A 16,320-nucleotide genomic window follows, 5' to 3' on the forward strand; every position below is an offset into this window, starting at 1 on the left:
GCCAGAATCCGAAACGTACATGGTGCTCCACTGATTCAAATGCCAGGACCTGAAACGTACATGGTGCTCCACTGATTCAAATGCCAGGCACTGAGAAGGAGAGAATGTTCTACTGATTCAAATATTCTTACCTGGCAGGGGGAATACCACAATCAGGAAGGAGGTTTTCCCCCACAGTGAGGCTCTTCCATTGCACATCAGTTGGGCTGACCCCTGTGATTTCCTCTTTTATCAATAAAAATTGAACCCATTAACGAATAGTTTTTTGTGGCTTCATTAATTTGGCTGCTGAACACATATAAAGCCATCATCCTAAAGCGCTGCCGTTTGTTAATGAGCAGATTAAATATGGTAATATGCTGAATTCTAGTATTTTTTTGCCTGATGTGTCTGTAGTTTCATAGGGTAACAGGTGATGCTACTTTAGGTACTGATGTTTTGGTAGCAAATTTCCAGTGGTAAGGCACAGTTCAAGTAGTTAATGTTAGGCTGAAAATGAATGAGAGTGCTTTAGCAGACAGAGACGAGGCCATATAGAGGAATTTGGGGTGTAGTGCCTGTGCACTTTGGTTTTACTTCATATCAATCTTGCTGACAGAAGACTGAACCTTATTTGCGGTAAGATCCTTAAAATAATCAGAGTGTGGTGAGAACGATGTATTCAAATCAAATGAAGTTATTTATTTCTGCAAGACCTTGAACAACAGGTCATCTATCTGCACCCAGATGGCCCTTTAGTTCCACAGGGAAACAGCCAGGAATATACAGACTAGGCAAAAGCCCTACAAGTCTATTCCACTTGAGCTTCCCTCCGTAGTGCCACCAATGAGGGTGTAGAGGTCTTTATTGCTGGAGTTACTAGTGCACTTGAGAGGAAAACATTAATTAATGTGATGGCATCATTTACTGAAGCAGAGTTTTTTATGACTGAAAGTTGCTTTTAAGGAATTTTATGGATTTTAAAAATTGCCTTAGGACTCTGTAGTAGAATCACTGCTGCTGTCCTATATCAGCTGGTTTAGGAGAATGAGTTTAATTTATCTGCCTTGGTTTACCGAGAAAGTCTGACTGGGCAAAACCCCTTTTCAGCAGAGGCCAGGAGGGAAAAGATCCATACTACATAAACTTGAATGCGCCAACATTAAAATACACTTCAGCATTCAAGATTAGCTAACTTACCAGGTAATTGTCATGTTGCATAGACTACACAGTATTTATAGCATGCTGGGCTCAGGCATATCTATAGAATATTTTACATACAGCATGTAAAACTCACATATCAATAGAACACTCAGCATTATTATACAGAGTATGTATATACACATATACTCACAATATAATATTAATACAGAGATAGGATAAAATATGCTTATGCCTTATCTGCTAGAAGTTGAGTTCAGTTGAGAGCTGTAACTAGAAAATTACTATAGTAAAATTAAGAAATTCTGTAATATTTGTTTGATATGAATGCATAATTTGAAGAATTAGTAGTCAGTGTAGGGCAGTACTGTTATAATGATAGGTATTGCTTTCATTGTGACTGTAGGTATGATTTCATGGGGATTGTTAATTATAGATAGGCTAAGATTTAGAATAAAAAAGGTTCTTGGTAAAGAGGTTGTGTTACAAGTGAAGGATCATTCTGTACATAAGATGAGATATTTCTGATATCTGCTGAGATCAAGGGCCACAGTTTAGCAATGATTACAGAGTATAAATAGTTACCATTATGGTTTTTGGATTTGTGAGTGAGCATTAGGAGTTGGTTTAGTGAGTGCAATTCTCTGGGGCGTGTGCAGCAGTTTAATAATTGGTTGGTGGCAAGGCATCTGCCTAGGATTTAGAGGATGTTGCATGCATTCATAATCTGAGAAAAGACTAGTACATTAGATCGCTTCAGCCAGTTAAGGAAGTGAAGTGACCCACAGCGATGCGTTTGGTTAATGTGGTTACCTGCAATCTCTGCAATTTTATTATACAACTGTCCCATCCTTGTCTTTGTTTTAAGCTACTTATACATTTCTTTTGTGACTTTATTAGTAGGGTCTACTTTCCACTCCTTCAGAGCTTGCTCACTTTGTTTAATTGCAGTCTGATGTCTAGAGAAATCCAAGAGCAGGAAGATCCACACATAACCTTAGATGCTTATATGGAAATAGCCTATTTGAATAGGTTCTCAACGCAGAACTGTGTAGCTACTTCACTACTAATACGGCATTCCGAAAGGTGAGGGTCACAGAAGACACACCCAGAAGGTATTCCAACCCATAATTATCCTCTCATAGATCAAAGCATATAGTAAAAATGTATATTTTCTACCTGGCATGAAGGGTCTTCCTTGATGGGTCCTTACTTGTGATGAAAATCAAGAAATAAATAACCATGGTGGAACGAGTTGGAGGAGCACACAATCAGAGTTCATAAACCTGAGTTGGAGAACACTGAGCCTTGACTTTCACAGTTATAGTCAAGACAATGCATTGTGGTGAAGTTCTGCATTTAAGACAGAGTTGTCATGGCACAGATGTCTGCAACACACATTCTTGACGTGAGCAGTAGAGATAGCTACCCCTCTAATGAAGTGAGCTCTGACCACAGCATTTGCTAGTAAGCAGTTTGCCACCTGAAATCAAAAAACAATGTAGCTGCCAATCCACATGGAAAATGTAATTTCAAGACCATGTCTTCATGGTGCAAAGGAAGCAAAGAACTGGTCTGTCATCCTAAAAGAGTACATGTTTTCAGTAACATCAGCACTATCAGTACATTTAACTCATTGCATCCGAGTGATGCCTCAAGGTGCATTTGCAGTTAACTCCTACTGATGCCTCTAAGCAACAAGTATTGCTTGTTCATACACGAGTCAATAATTCCAAAACCATGCTATGTACAAGGTTTTAAAAGAGTTCATGTTAAAGCTTACACAACAGCAAACTCAACTGCTTTAATATTTGACCTCTGTCTAGCGCAGGTAAATATATATTAACTGTTTTTATATTAATTTATATAGATATTTTCAAATTTAAATATCTCATCAGCTAAGTAACACAGACAGAACTCCTTAGCCTCACACAAAAGCTCTCAGATGAATAAAATGCTGCTGACAGTATGTGTGTAAGTTGAGTGGTTGCTGAGATATTGTAAGTTGCTTACAAAATATTACAAATGTAATAGTTAACTGTGTTTACTGTGACTTATGATATTCGGTTTAAAACCTAGAACCTAAAGAATTATTACCACTATAAAAACAGTTTGTGCTGAAGAGTTTGCCATTTAAACTTTTAATCTTTATGGTTCCACAGATATGAAGATGTGTTTGAAATGCGAGGACACAATTTGATTCTGTGAAAAGGCTTAGGCTCCGGGCATTGGAAGTTACAGTGCAAATTTCCTGAACTCCATTGGAGTGAATGAGTTAAGAGCCTTAAATTAAGAAAAGACAGTATCATGAATGTTCCTGTACTTAAATTAGCTAAAGGTTTACAAGGTTCTATAAGACTGAGACACCCTTTTCCACCTTTAGGTACCTTCAAATGTGGTTTCTGCAAAATCCCATTTCAGAATTAAGAGAGGTTTGCCTACTCATTCACTTCCATGAGAATGTGAACTGCTGAGAAAATGATTCTCCTGTTAACAGTAAACTCTCAGTTAGCCGGAACCCAAGCAACCAGTAAAAATAAATAAACAAAATCAAAGAAATGCACTACAATTTTCATGTGTTGCACTTTCTCTTTACCCCTGCAGAAACATACCTTATGTTTTTAGAGTTTTAGAATTTTAAAAAGGAAGATGGGAATAAATTCCCTCTCTCTCCAACCTGATAAGTCAAACCAAACAAATAGTACAATAGTAGGCCTATTTTTAATAGTAACTCTCAGCCAGTCAGAAACTAGTTATCTGCCATTTACCAATCCACATGGGTGCCGGTTAAATGACAGTTCACTGTATGTCCCACTGTCGGATGAGCATTAATTACTCTGAAGGGGTACAACTTCTACCTCACTTGGTTCTTTAGGGGCTACACAACAAACTGGTTGTCATTCAGCAAGAGCATTAGCCCCTGCAGGGTAACCATCCAGAACTAAATGCAACAATGTGTTACTTCAAGTTACTGAAATCCAGAAAAGGACAGAATTCAACCTCCTTCTTCAGGAACAGAAGGAGAGGAGACAAGAACCACAATTATATTCAAAATATGGTAAAGCCTTGCACTCACTACAATTAAGATGGAGTCCCTGATCATGCCAGCCAACAGAGATGAAGTGGGTAGGATTTTTAGAGAACTGTCCCGAGGAAAAATGTTGGGCTTAGATGGGCTTCCATTGGAGGACTACAGCTATGGATGGTAGGGCTTTATAGACAATTTTACTGATCTGGCTAATATTGTACTGGATACTAGAATTCAATTTCCCTTATGGATACAAACTGTTATTTCCCTCTTGCTGAAACCAGGTAAGGACCTAATGCTTGTTGGTTCTTAAAGGCTCATCTCAATGGCTATTTTGGCAAAATGACTAGCTCCCACATTGCCTTCTCTGATTAATTTATATCAGATAGAATTTGTCTCGAGGGCAGGGGGACTACTTTTGACAACTACAGTAAGACTTCCCTCATAACCTAAGGTACTATTAAGTATAACGGAAAGCTACAGATTCTCAGAATGGATGCAGAGAAGACATTTGACAAGGTTAACTGGGATTTTTTATATTAAGTGTTGGACAAGTTTGCCTTCCTGAAAAAAAAAAATCACTGATAGAACTTGTATAATTACTTCCTCCAAGGCCTGCATCAAGACAGAACAGTGTATTTCAGAATTTTTCAGGATTCATTGGGGTACACATCAGGGTTGCAGGATCCAAAACAAGTACCCACTGTAGTACTGGAAACAAAAAAAACAACAGTAGAATACAACCACGTTGAGAAAAACTTTTAATACAAAAAGCAGCAGCAATGCTTTCGGGTCTGCACCCTTCCTCAATGCTAAATACAAAATCAAAAACACATGAGTTAGAGTTTAAATAGGAGCCAAGAAAAGTTATGTGATCGCAGCTAGCCGATCAAATGACAACAACATATAAAATCACAAACAGGTTATTTTAAAAAATACAAAATTTAAAAGTAACATAGAAAGCACATATAAAAAATAAAAATAAAACACACAAAAATATTGTTAAGGGACACATATAGAAAATTTTTCTATTGAGGTTACAGCAGAGTAAATTTTGATTGTAAAAAAAAATTTCTATACGTGTCCCTTAATATTTGTATGTGTTTTATTTTTATTTTTTATTTTTATATGTGCTTTCTATGTTACTTTTAAATTTTGTATTTTTTAAAATAACCTGTTTGTGATTTTATATGTTGTTGTCATTTGATCAGCTGCGATCACGTGACTTTTCTTGGCTCCTATTTAAACTCTAACTCATGTGTTTTTGATTTTGTATTTAGCATTGAGGAAGGGTGTAGACCCGAAAGCTTTGCTGCTGCTTTTTGTATTAAAAGTTTTTCTCAACGTGGTTTATTCTACTGTACACATCAGGGTTGCCTGCTTTCCCCTCTTCTTTCTGTCTTGTATATTAAGCCTTTAGAGGTTAAGGCTTAGAGGCTCAATTGTGAGGGGATATGGCAGAGCTGATGTTTGTTTGAGTCTTTTGGCTTTTCCCAGTTAGGGGTCGCCACAGCGGAACTCTGGTCCGCTAATGATTGGCAGTTGATTTTTATGTACCGGTTTGCCAGGCCTGACGCACAACCTTCAACGAAGGTACGCCCATTCACGCATGTCTTCACGCAGAAGATGCTCTAGCTTAGAATCGAACCGGACAGCGTCTTACTGTGAGGCGACAACGTTACTGCAGCACCACCACAGAATACAAAATTACCACTATATGTGAATCACCTTCTACTTAATTTATCAGACCCAGAGCTTTATTTACCAACAGTGACGCAGAAAACTGAATAATAGGGGGTTAGCAGATGTGTTCATTAAATGTTGACCAAGCACAAATGATTAATATTAATTTTATTTCTTTCCAGAGGAATAAAGAAGAATAGAATAGAAGAGTGAAGTATTTTTCTTCTTGTCCTGTCCAGCTGATCCCATACCTTTTGGGGCCAATCACCTCCAAAGTGTAAGAACAGGAAGAGCAAATCAGTTTCTACCTTGGACATAGTTCCTAGACGTCAAGGCTATTTTCAGTATTAATTTTAGTTTTCCAAAATATTCTTAACTGAGTTTTGTTTGCATTTGTTCAAGTTTTATTGTAATCCTTCATCACTTCCCAAATATTTATACACTCCCTCTTGCTCAAGTTCCTTTACATCCCAATTCCTGACACAGACTGATATTTTCTTGCTGCTGCAGCTTCCCTGCTTTAAATGTTGCTTTTACACATTCGTAGTGGTACAGCGGTAGCATTGTTGCCTCACAGCAAGAGGTTCTCCTGTTCAATTCTTGGCTGGAGTGCCTTCTGTGTGGAGTCTGCACGTCCTCCCCACAGTAGAGTGGCCTCCGAAAGACATGCGTGAATGGGCGTGCCTTTGCTGAAGGTTGGGCGTCAGGCTGGCAACTCGGCACCATAAAAATCGACTGCCAATCATTAGCAGACCGGAGTTCCGCTGTGGCAAGCCCTAACCGGGAAAAGCTGAAAAGACAAACAACAACATCAAGATCAAATGACATTCTTATATCAACTGAGAATGTTTTGAGCATTTCCAGCTGTGCTTTCAACTCCTCCACTGACTAACTATATAGTTTTAAATCACCCACAAAAATATGAGAAGTCTTTACACACTTTGCTGTTTTCGGAGAGCCAAATAGTAACCATGACCTAATCTGTTAAGTAGACAGCTTAATGGGCTAAGGGCAAGACAAAGAGCAGTGGTGACAAAGAGTCACTGTGGAATATCCCCTTTTGAATTTTTATCCCTGGGATAATAATTTGTCCTTTATCATGGCTTAGCTGTAAAGTGGCTTGCCACTGTTTCACGGTCACTGCAACATAATGATGTATCTTGTACATCTGTAAGCACTCCATCTATAAATGTGGGATGCTGACAAATGCTTTTTTGTAATCTATCCATTCCATACTTTGATTCTTCCCCTTTTTACAATTCTCCATTATAATTATTTAACAACAAATGATCATTTGTTCCATACGACTTTCTTCTGTTACCCTTTTGGTCTATTGCCATGATTGAGTTTTCTTTTAAGTGCCTACAAACTCTGTTGGAATCAATTCCAGTATACAGTTTATACAACATCAGAAGGTAAGCTATTGGTCTAGTTTTTAGGATAGCTTGCAGGTTCAGTCTTAAGGGGGAGTATTGTTGTTTCTGTTGTTAACCAGGCTGGTGTCTACTTGGGGTGTACATATAAGTAATTCTTACTGAGGGATAAGTTTTCATGTAACAATGTTAATACTTTCAGCCAGAAGTTAGGCACTACATCTGGGCTTGGGGTTTCGAGTTAGAAGCTTTTCTTAAATTTTGTTTCGGTTTCTCTGGTTGTTACTTCTTCCCATTTCATATCCTATACATTTGAACCTCTTACTGTTTATTTTACTTCTTCTATTCATTCCAGTGAACATAGTTGTTCCTTTAATTTCTCCAAATCTTTTGGATTTCTAATACCATGACAGGAATGGACCCCATTCCTAAGTCAAAGAATGATTAAAGTTCATGAAATGAGTATTGTTTCAATCTTAGACGTCAGCCAGAAGTACTCTTTGCAGCACTCGCAGTGTGCCCAGTAATGACTTCTCCTGCAATTTGTACGGCGTTACATGTATTGGTAAAATATCTAAATACGATTGTAGATTCTTTTTTATAACACCCGTTGCTCCTGCTACTATTGGAGATATTCCAGTGTACAAGGTCTTATGTTTTTTTTCAGGTCCACAAAACGCACACAGATAGTAGTGGCATTCCCATGACTCCTGTAATACCTGTACAAAGTTCTACTTCCAGTCATCTGACCTCCTCAATCAGAGGCGTGACAAATTAAAATAATCTCTTTTCCAGCACTCTGCCAAAAACTTTTCCATGGTTATCAGTAAGTTTAATCCCTCTGTAAATTGTGGGCACCCTCCTGTTAATCTTTCTAAAAAAATAGGACCACTACCCTAGACGGTCAATCCAAAGGTACTATTCCAATCTTCTGCACAACACTAAAAAGGCATAATAAACACAACACTACAAAAATGTTGTGCATTTTCAGCATTTTCCCCCACTCTCATCCTCCTTGATACAACAGAACTATTTAATCTCTGGACTGATTTCAGCTGCTGAAATGGATCCAACTCAACCATTTGCTTTCTTCACCGACTCTTCAGAGGGTGGCATGTCCACTGGCTTCACGTGTTCCTCAAAATCATTTCTTCCACCTCTCAACAAAGTCCTGATTTGAGGAAAAAGTTAAACTCTTGATAAAAACAGGCTAAGAAGTCCCCTTTTTCCATTTCTTGAATTAATGGATAGCTTGCCAGAGCCTCTCTACACCTGTCTGAAAGTTGTTCTCCATGGCTTTGCTAAATTTCTTCCACACCCAAGCCTTCATTTGACTGCAACAGCTGTATCTTTCTGGCTTGTTTGTGCACATGCCAAATATACAGCCCTCACCAATTCAGTATTTTAGGAAAGGCCTACTTCTTTAACAGCTTTCCTTACCACTGGTGTTTACCAGCGGATCTTCAAATTACTGACATGACAAACATTGAACATGTTTTGGCTACAGCTTCTTGCTAGCACCTCAAATGGATGCATTCTCAAACTACATCCACAACCTGCCCGGCTGTACAAGAGACGTTAGTCTGGAGATGAGATATGAACTCACTCCACCTATCCTACATAGAAGCTTTTGATAGGCAGTCCTAGGACCCCTTACTGCACATCTGTTTGTCCCAAGTCTGGTTTTCCACCATCCAACACATCTGATCCCAAATTGTTACCAAAGCAAGAAATCAGCTGACTGACCAGTTCCACTCCTGACCTGACTGTCCAGATCATATGACCTCAGGACTGATTATAAGATGACATGTTTAGTCACTGAACTTTTTGTGCATTGTGCTTTGGCTCCAAATACTTTTATGAGCATTCTAATAGTTCAACATAGTTATGGACAATTCATGACCTAAACAAAAGTCCAGAAATAATTCACCACTCATGATGAGATAAAGAACTTATCTCTTCCAATTTCACCACTTCAAGTCAGTGATGAAGTCTCCTAGGAGAACCACAGAATCTCTAGCTGGTACTACATCGAGCATCACACACACCTTCCATTTTCAAAGAAGGCCGAACAGTACAAATATCTCTTAGGTGCATATGCATAAATGGAATGTTTTCATTTTTACAGCCGGCAGATGCACTAAAGTGACCCTCTCATTTACTGACAGACTCCAACTAAACAGTACCCACCAAGGGGTTTGTGAATATATCTTTACCCACTTGGGGCATTTGATGAGGGTCAGCTCCACAGTAAAACACAAACCATCCCAGCAAGAAAGGTATTGTTCCTGAACCAATACAGTGTGCAGACATAAGATCAACCATTTTTGAACTTATTGCACAAGTTCTGACTTCTTCTAGCATTCTAGGTCCCAAGAGACTGCTTCCATTATCAGAGTCTAATCTGTTGCATGTTCTGCCCTGACTGCTACCTGACTGGTATCTCACCAAAACCCCCACCATTCACCTTGCAAATGGTAAGCTCACATGGCAACTCCATGTAGCCTTATTCAGCTGAGCCTGGACAGGACACCCAGCTAACAAGCATCAACCAGCAAAAGGTACTTCAGACCTGGATCCATGTTTGGTTCCTGGCACCCTTATCCAAGAAGAAGTTCTTGAATTACTTAAGTGAACCATCACACAAAGGGCATTCTGGACTGCGCTTGGCCCCTTCTCGCAGGCCAGTTTCCTAACGCTGAACAAACCAGGAGCACAAAACTTTAATTCAAGCATTACAAGGGCAGAGAGACGTCTTCACCACAACATACTCAAGGTTGCAGGACAGGAAAATGTGTCTTCAGATTAGAAAGTACATAACAATAAAGGGAGCAATTCATGTTGCTGATCTATAGTGATTAACTTTTCACTGATGTACAAGTCCCTCATGCCCTTCAGCAAACAAATAATTAACTGGAAGTTCATTTCAAAATCAATCAAATCTTAGGAGATGCTTATCATGCAAAAAAGTTTTACTGTTTCACACAAAAAAGGCATCCCACAAAATATTACACTACACAAGGATTATGGTTGTGTGCAATTTTTCCATCTTAATTCAGTTGTTCACTTACCAGTGTGTGGTGGTGCTTTTGCTGCACATTAAAGCTGGACAATGAATGGTGTATTATATATTCCACACACAAACTTTAATGGAAGTATGGTATTGCTAGAAATCCTGCTGCATCCTGAATTAATATTTTAACAGTTTTTAAGCACACAATAACCAAAATACTGCCACACTGCAGTTCAACTATTTTATTGTGAAAACACCACCACACTGCTTCACACTGCCCAGAAATACAAAGAGGACAGGGAACATTACCTTGCTGTTTCAGTCTGTTTAAAAATATAAGAGGGACTGGCATGTACAAAACACTGTCATACGGTTTCTGCACTAGCAGATTTCCACTGAAATGAGATTTTAAATGAAACAACAAAACTAAACTAGTCTTTCTACATAAGTAGCATCTGCTAACTAACAGTAAAGAGATATTGAAATAAACCAATTAATTGTAAGTATCTGCAAGAAGGCAAAGTGTGCCGTTTCATCAGTGAAAAGAAATAGTCAAATCTAGGCAACAAGAATGTTTTAGCCTATTTCGCAAGGTGACAGATACCACTTGGAAAGTGTTTGGATGTGGGTATATTTGTAAGACATCACAGCACTACAACTTTATAAGTTGCTGTCGTAGCCACAGAGATGTTGTATTTCTCTAAAAAATCATTTTCTAAGGTGCATCTAAAGAACATCACTGCTATTAATTCACAACGAAAAGTCATAAAAGTTAAAATCTGTATTACCGAAATCATAACAGTTTGATAATACATTTGGTACACAGTTCACGTGACACATTTTAAACAGAAGCAAAGTCCTGCAAGGGTGCAGAAACACGTAGAACTTGCTTTCATCACAAATGCAAACATACAATGCATGTGCTCAATGTAGTGAATTCAACTTACAACAATGCAACAAAAAAGTAGCCTGAAGGTTACTTTGAAATAAATTTGTCAATCAACAGTCTTTACTAACAACAGTACTATTATTTGATCTAAACTCCGCTAATAGTTGTCATTGCATTTTCTGCAATAACATTCTTGAATTCTGTCATCACGTTTAACACAGCAATCTTACACTTTGATAAAAGGCAAGCCCTAGCATCCACAGCTTATCTAAGAAACCAAGAAAGGCAAGTTCTTCACATTCTCCTCAGCTGCTAACCATCCTTCAGATTTCTTAACTTGATCCACATGCGTATGATGTAGCTTAGCATCAGAATCATGACATACTGTTGGAATTTACTGACCACCTTTAAACCCCTCCTTGTTTTGATAAGATGTCTCCAGTTCCTTCTCAACACTTTGCTACCTCATGTTTTCCCAACAAACAATCCTGGCTTCCCATCCTGAAACAAAACAAGTGCTTCAGGTTGCTTCCCATGATGACTCAAATGAATTTGTACTTTATCTTCTTCCTGGTCCATTACAGCATCATTTCTGTTACAACTGATTTTCTTGTAGACACACACTGTCTCTCTGTTGCACCTACTGTTCTCAGGAGTTAACAATGAGGCCACATGAACTTTTCATACTACACAGAGTAGATGGCAGGCAAACACTTTACAGTTGATATTTCTATATTCCAGTAAAGCAAAAAGACTGCCTGCCATCACCGCTTTGCATCTTCACTGAAAGAAATTAAGTCTGCACTTGCATACTGATGACCACTGGCTGACATGACAAGAGGATACCACATCTTGCAAATACAGTTTCGTTTTTAATGTATGGTAACTCCTTTACTTATATTTTCAGGTAACTTCAAAACTTCAGGAAATTGAACAACAGTCAACACATATCAGGTATCTATTCTCTTTTTGTTAGCAACAATTTGCACAAGCTTTGGACATTGGGCTTCATAGAAATGCGGACAACATTGCTTCTCTTGGATTATAACTATGATGCAGATTACACACAGTGCAGTTATGTGCATCATGTCCTATCTACAAGGACATTTCTTGTCAAACTACCAAGATTCATGTAAAAAAAAATGACATATAAAGAAACAGCTATTCTCAAAAAATAAACATGGAAAGATGGTTAGGCTGAAGAATGTCAGCAGAGTCTATAAAGGACAGATTGCAACTGACTAGCATAAAAACTACCAATGATAGTCAGAGGAAGAGCATATTCTATTTTTTTTCTTGTAGGCATAGAGATGGTTTGCACCCTCACCAGAGTTCCATCAATGAAAGTGTTTCTATTAGGGCCCTAACCCCACCTCTAGTGGATGATATGAGCAGCTATGTCACCAAGGATGTCCTTCACCATGTCTTACATGTGCATGCTTTCACTAACACATTAAGGGAGCTATCACTGGCCCAGGATCGTCAAACCCACACTCCAAGTCCTGGCAATTTTGGTTCTTTGTATATCTTTACTTGCCTGGTGAAAGCCTACTGGAACCACCACTGTACATAATGTAATATGTGCATTTACACCATTTAAAACAGCAAACCACAACAGGTTCATAGGTAGCTACTTGGCACAAAATCCAAAAGACAACTGAATTTCCCGACTGCAACAAAATGCTGTCTGATTAAGTGATTTGCCCAAGGTCAGACAGTAGGCAAAGATGACTCCAAAACCCTATAAGCATAAATCAAAACAAATACCAGCATGAGCCTTGCAAGGGGCAAAATTCATGGAATTAATTTATGCTGTAGTAGGCACTTTGATTTTTTGACATTTTCAATGTTCAACACTTTGGTATTTCAATATTTTCAATCAACATTTGGGCTTTCAGTTATCCATATTCAGTAAACTGTATAACATCCTATAAGACATGGACTTAATATATGACCCCCATCATTTACAAAATAGAAAGTTATTTAAAGAAATACAGACTGCTCTACACAGCTAAACAGGTTAACACACAATGGTGGGTTGGTTGGAATTTTATTCCTGTACTGTGAATGCAGCTTTTTAAAACCAATTTAGACAAGCCTATTTGGTAACAGTAACTTATGCAAAGACAGAAGGAGAGGAAACAAACAGCTTTCTTGCATGCATGGTTGCAACAGTGTCAACTTGACTATGAGGCAATTTGCTATAAAACTTCTCTGTTAATAAAATGGCATCATTAACAATCTCGTTAATCTCTTATGTTCCATACCAGTTTAATGATGCATCATTCTAAAAAAAAATCTTTAAGCAAAAAAGCAATATATAGCACAGATTAAACACACATAAGCAGCTCATAAATGACTTCTGCATTGAAAGTGAAAATGATACAGCTGTTCAGCAGAAAATTACAGTTCTAAAGGTAGTATAAACATTTCAACTCTAAGAGTCCAAATGCAAAAATTGCGTGTTTTAGGTAAAAAGTGTATAAACCATATGCAAAACATACCTAGTCAGTTATATACCAGTAAATCCATTAATAACATTTATATAAATGTAAACACCATACAATAAAAACAAAAATGCAGAGAGAAATATATCAACAACGCTCTTGTTAAAAAAAAAAAAAAAAAAAAAAATTACCAAACCATCAAAATACACGACAGTCTTAGCACTCATGCAAATGACCACCTGATATGCTTATTGACCTACCCCCAAACACCTGGGAATGCTCCCAAGGTTATCACCTATTTTTTTTCCACTTGCCTACCTCCCTTTCCCATAAACAAATGTTTTTCCAAGACCTATTCTTAGCTTATGATCCTTTATTTGGCTTGTCTTATTCCCTAACCTTCTGTCACTCAATATTATTTGCCATATAACCTCAGTCATCATACCTCTGAAATTTCATAAAGTACAGATCAAAACATTTTGTCACTTACACCTACTCTGTAAAACATACGGCATTTGTTGAAATCACTGAAAGTCCTTAATGTCGACCTGTGTTTGATCAACATTCTTTGTCTGACAAAACAGATGGTCAATAGGTGTTCGATTTCAACAATTGTTGGGGTTGAGGAAAATGCCTTTTCCCTGGGGATTGTGCAGTCTTAAAAGCTGTAACAAATAATTAGCATGGGGTGTGGAGCATAGCCCCCTACATGGGTGATACAAGGGGGCTTGCCTCCCTGTGAAAAACTTTCATTTATTTATTGGCATTTGCTTACTGGGTTAGTTAGACTGGGCCTAAAAAGATCTTTTTCAGCAGATGTCCAGGGAGAAACACTCCAGTACAAAAATACAATTTATATTTAATGATTACATTTACGGAAAGTTATAAAACAATACATAGTCACAAAAGATAACAGTACAAAATGTAAAAGAAAGACATATTAAATAAAGCTGTGCGATGCAATTTTAAGACAACAATGCAATATGATGTAATTCTGTGATGACGGTGAAATGACAGGCTATAATCATACGAGTTATTTGACAAAAATAATGAGGAGTACAAAATAAAAGATGAAAACAAACAAGAGGAATATTGATTACAGGACATAAACTACGGAAAAAAGCTGATCTATGGTTAAGTACGCAGAAGGAAGGAAAACGGGAAGTAAAGAGAGAAAGGTAAGGAAAGAGAAAAAATAAAGCAGCAAAGATAAGTGAAAAAAAAAATACTGGAAGAGGAAATGGGGAAAAAATGTAGATTAGAGGCAGTGAGCACTAGAGGCGAGAGGAGAAGGAGAATGAAAGATGGTAGGGTGTTATAAGGGCGTCGTGAAAAAAGGAGAGAGGTGAAATGACCTGAGTGGGATGACGGAATAGAAAGCTGAATTTACATAATGTATGAACTTAGATTTTATTGGAAGTAGTAGTTTGTGAGTCCTAACTCTATGGATGGGTTAAGCTAAGTTGGTTTAATCAGGAGAGAGCCAGGAGTATGAACATGTACCCAGCAGATACTGCTTTAGGTGAGTTTTTATTTTATTTTTTTTTTAGTTAAACCAAGTATATTTGATAAAACACACAAAACTTGTTTCATAGACAATTTTGTAGTTTCACATAACAGCATTACACACATAAAATGAATGATATAAACAATGGACTTAAAACACATTTTCGGAGACCATCTACTGTTAGCAATCACTGTCCAAGTAGATGGAATTAAATACTTGTTTCTTAAAATTACTTTACAATCATATACTCACAGCTGTCTTTCTAGTTGTTTTGTCTCCATACATAATCAAACAAATGACAGCTTTTGTCAACACACTGATCTTATTTGTTAGTCAGGATTCTACATATCTTATTGACTTCTGATTCTTTCTTTTGTGTGTTTTCTACATTCTCTTATGCATCATATTTTATCACTCTGTAATGTTACTTTCTATGAGTGACTTATTTCTTCCACCCTTATTGTGCATGCTATTAATGCAGTAGCTTCTTAATCCATCAGTAATTTACCTTTCACCAGTGGCTCGGAATCCACCCATAGTTTTGAGTCGCTCTTGCGTCTCGTTTCTTTTTTTTGTATTGTATCTCCTTTCCTCCATCCTATTCGTCGCCTTCTATTTATTGGGACTATTTGATCTTGCAGACTGATATCACCTTATTATTCTTAATACATATTCTCTTTTTGTGTGCCTTTATCTCTTTTCATTCCTTTCCCTCCTCCCAGAGTGACAGCCTGTGCTTTCTAATATCCTTTCTTTCATTCCTCACTTTTCTTCATCTTGTCCTGTCATATTTTCCATTTTATAAGATGTTTATTACCCTTTATCCCCTATTCTGGTTCTTTTTTCCCCTCTTACATTCTTGCACCAATTCATACACCTGTTCTCCCCTTGGTTTTGTGTTTTGCTTCTATAACCCTGTGACAATTTTTCACCAGCAATATCATTGTTTCTATTAATTCCTGTTTCTCTTGTCTTCATAACCATCAAATGTTTGTCTCTAAAACCAGCAATCTTCTGTTATCGTTGTCTCAATCTCCTCCATCCTCCTAATCAGTCAGTCTAGGCATCTTGTTATACTCTTCTAGATTTAGGCAGCTCTAGCAAACAGGATTCCAGTCCTCACCCCTTGTCCTCTGCATCTCCAACATCTTACATCCAGCCCGGAGAACAACCTCCATACTCTTTCTGGAGTATAAGCATATTTGTGCTGACACCTCCATGCAAAGATTCTGAACCTCTT

At 37.7% G+C, this 16,320-nt stretch overlaps 1 protein-coding gene and 1 non-coding gene across 2 annotated transcripts in view; one reads left to right on the forward strand and one right to left on the reverse strand.

Moving 5' to 3' along the window:
* The window catches only part of ATR (ATR serine/threonine kinase), a 1,835,177-nt gene that overhangs the window by 972,372 nt on the left and 846,485 nt on the right, over window positions 1-16,320 (reverse strand). The window lies entirely within an intron of this gene.
* On the forward strand, window positions 124-294 carry LOC122802980. The gene has a single exon (XR_006365041.1). It is a non-coding gene; the product is annotated as a U1 spliceosomal RNA (small nuclear RNA).

This window comes from Protopterus annectens, chromosome 5.part0 (genome assembly GCF_019279795.1).
Source record: "Protopterus annectens isolate FY-2018-M chromosome 5.part0, PAN1.0, whole genome shotgun sequence".
In the NCBI taxonomy this organism is placed as follows: Eukaryota; Metazoa; Chordata; order Ceratodontiformes; family Protopteridae; genus Protopterus; species Protopterus annectens.